The following is a 3,563-nucleotide window of genomic DNA, read 5'->3' as shown; positions in this document are numbered from 1 at the left end:
TCGACCGGTTCTCTTACCTCTTGGGACCAGGTCCGATCAGCGTTCCTGAGCCACTTCTACACGAAGTCTAAAACCGCGGCTCTACGGCACATGATCTCCAATTTTAAGCAGAAGTCCGATGAACCTTTTCATGAAGCTTGGGAGAGGTACAAGGAGTACCAGAGAGAATGCCTGCACCATGGGTTTGACAATGACTATATATTGTAGGTGTTCTATGATGGAGTGAGCTATGAGTTTCGAAACACCCTTGATTCTTCGAGTAATGGAGATTTCATGACTCAAACCACACCTGGTGCGTTCGAGCTGATTGAGAACATGACTTCAAGTTCACTAAACAAGAACAAGGAGCATGACCGCTCGAAGAGTGTTAGCAGCATAGATGATCTCGCTGCAAAGGTGGACCAACTGCTTAAGGGAAACCAAAGCCAAGTGTTCATAATGGAAGAAACAGCTCCTGAGAAGAGTGCCGGTGACCTGGCGTTTGATGCTGAAATATCAGGAGACGAACAGCAAGAGGTAAGCTACGTGAATGGGCAAGGATGGCAGCTCAAAAACTTCCACCCAAACCCTAACGTGAGGTAAAACCCACAGGTTTTCTGGCCTAAACAAGACAAACCAGCTGATCCTGCACAGAGTAACCAAGGTCAGTATGCTAGGTATCAAAAGAACTACCAACCCCAGAACTATGTTCTAAGCCAACCGCAGAACAATCCACCTCAGATGCAGAAACACCAGAACACTCAGCCAGCTACCTCCGCTCCTGTCGTTGTTCCCCAAGATGAGACAAAAGCTATGTTGCAGCAACTGCTCCAAGGACAACATCTCCAAGGGAAGGCTCTAAACCAGGTTACTACTGAGATCAATACCAGAATGAACCATATGTTCAGCGATTTGAGCACCAAATACGAAAATGTCGCGAGTCATATGAGGCAGATGGACATTCAGATTGCTCAGACTGCTGAGAGCGTCAAAAGACAACAAGGTACTCTACCTGGGAAAACCGACAAAAACCCTAAGGTGTGCAATGCGGTTGAGTTGAGAAGTGGAAAGCAACTATCTGAGCCGGTAAAGAAGAGGTTCACTGCGGCTGAGAAGGGGAAGCAGAAAGAGTCGGAACAACCAACAGCCGATGCCCCGGCAGCTGAGAAGGAGAGGGAACCAACAGTTGGAACCAATTCGCCAGGACTAGAACAACCAGCTGAGACTGTCCACCCGATTCCAGGGCCTGTTCCTGCTCGCGAATACACTCTTAAAGTCCCTTATCCTGTTCCAGCAAAGGCTACTCGTAAGGACCGAGAAGAGATGAAGTGCAGAAAGATGCTGGAGGACCTAACCGTCCGACTCCCTTTGATTGATGCGATCCAGATGATGCCCTCTATGAGCAGCTTTATGAAGGGATTGATCTCAGGAAAAATATCAGAGGAGAGCGAATTCATGACTGTCTCTAAGGAGTGCAGCGCAGTGCTTCAGAACAGGCAGATAAAGAAGCGAGGAGACCCTGGCAAGTTCGTCCTCTCTATCCAGATTGGGAAGACAGTTTACTCATGCTCCTTGGTTGATCTGGGATCCAGCGTAAATCTCATGCCCTACTCTGTAGCACGACGTCTGGGATACACGCATTTTAAACCAACTAGGATGTCCTTGGTGTTCGCGGATAGATCATAAGTCCCCGGTTGGTATTCTAGAGGATCTCCAAGTAAAAGTCGGGAACATCTCTGTTCCAGCAGACTTCGAAGTTCTAGAGCTAGAAGAGGAATCCAAAGACCCTCTCACCTTAGGAAGATCGTTCCTATGTACTGTTGGAGCCATCATTGATGTGCGGCAAGGGAAGATTGATCTCCATCTGGGGGACATAGTCATGCAGTTTGAGATGGATGAGCTGCTGAAGAAGCCGATGCTGGATGGACAGACCTTCGAGGTGGATGAAGGGATTGATCCGCTGCAACCTCCCGAAGGGATGATCGAGGAGATTCTTACAGAAGATCCACTCGAGCTTGCACTAGTAAGAGCTGAGGCTGAGCAGAGTGTCGAGAACATTGACGCAGATGGGTATGCTAAGATGCTTGACTCCGTAAGGAGTATGGGAAGAATGGTGGCGAGTCTAAGTCTTAGAGAAGAGAGCTACAAGGACGAGAACACTCCAACTAGAGCGACCCCTTTACCGAACTCGCCTGTTCCGCCGAACCAACCTGATGATCCCTGGATCGAGTTGAAGGCTCCCAAGGTTGAGCTAAAATCCCTTCCTAAGGGGCTCAGGTACGCTTTCTTAGGTCTGAATTCCACTTACCCTGTCATTGTGAACGATGAACTCAATAATATGGAAACTGCATTGCCTTTGTGTGAGCTTAGGAAGTATCGTAAGGCATTAGGATATTCACAAGCTGACATACCTGGCATGTCACCTGATTTATGCATGCATAGAATACACCTAGAAGATGAATCAATGACTTCTGTTGAACATCAGAGGAGGTTAAACCCGAATCTAAAAGATGTTGTTAAGAAAGAGATAATGAAACTTCTTGAAGCGGGTGTGATCTATGCCATATCTGATAGTAAGTGGGTTAGCCCTGTTCATGTAGTACCTAAGAAAGGTGGGATCACTGTTATCACAAATGAAAATAATGAATTGATCCCTACTAGAACAGTGACAGGACATCGCATGTGCATTGATTTCAGAGAATTAAATGCAGCCACTAGAAAGAATCACTTCCCACTTCCCTTCATTGATCAAATGCTTGAGAGATTGGCTAACCACCCATATAACTATTTTTAGATGGTTATTCAGGTTTCTTTCAGATCCCTATCCATCCAGACGATCAGGAGAAGACGACGTTCACATGCCCATATGGGACGTACGCATACAGGAGAATGCCATTCGGCCTGTGCAATGCGCCAGCAACATTTCAGCGCTGCATGATGTCGATCTTTACTGACCTGATTGAAGACATTATGGAGGTTTTCATTGATGATTTCAGTGTCTTTGGAAGCTCCTTTAGTGTCTATTTGTCAAACTTGTGCAGGGTACTCAAAACGTGTGAGGAGAAACATCTGGTGCTAAATTGGGAGAAGTGCCACTTCATGGTCAGAGATGGGATTGTTCTAGGGCATAAGACCTCCGAGAAAGGCATTGAGGTAGATCAGGCAAAGGTCGAGGTGGTGATGAGCTTGCAGCCACCAACAACTGTGAAAGCTATCAAAAGCTTCTTGGGTCACGCATGGTTTTACAGGAGGTTCATCTAGGATTTCTCAAAATAGCGAGACCTCTCACTAGACTGCTCTGCAAGGATATCAAGTTTGATTTCGACAGCGACTGCTTAGCTGCGGTCCATACGATCAAAGGAGCTCTAGTCAGCGCACCTGTTGTACAACCGCCAGACTGGGATTTCCCCTTTGAGGTCATGACTGATGCTAGCGATTTTGCAGTCGGAGCAGTCCTTGGGCAGCGCAAGAATAAGAAACTTCATGTGATCTATTACGCAAGCAAAACCATGGATGAAGCTCAATGCAGATACGCTACGACTGAGAAGGAACTCCTGGCTATTGTTTTTGCATTCGAGAAGTTC

At 46.8% G+C, this 3,563-nt stretch overlaps 1 pseudogene; it reads left to right on the top strand.

Annotated features, from left to right (window-relative positions):
- LOC106302531 overlaps positions 1–3,563 on the top strand; it is a 4,443-nt pseudogene that overhangs the window by 419 nt on the left and 461 nt on the right.

Source organism: Brassica oleracea, chromosome C7 (assembly GCF_000695525.1).
Source record: "Brassica oleracea var. oleracea cultivar TO1000 chromosome C7, BOL, whole genome shotgun sequence".
NCBI lineage: Eukaryota > Viridiplantae > Streptophyta > Magnoliopsida > Brassicales > Brassicaceae > Brassica > Brassica oleracea.
This window is presented reverse-complemented; position numbering and strand designations above follow the sequence as displayed.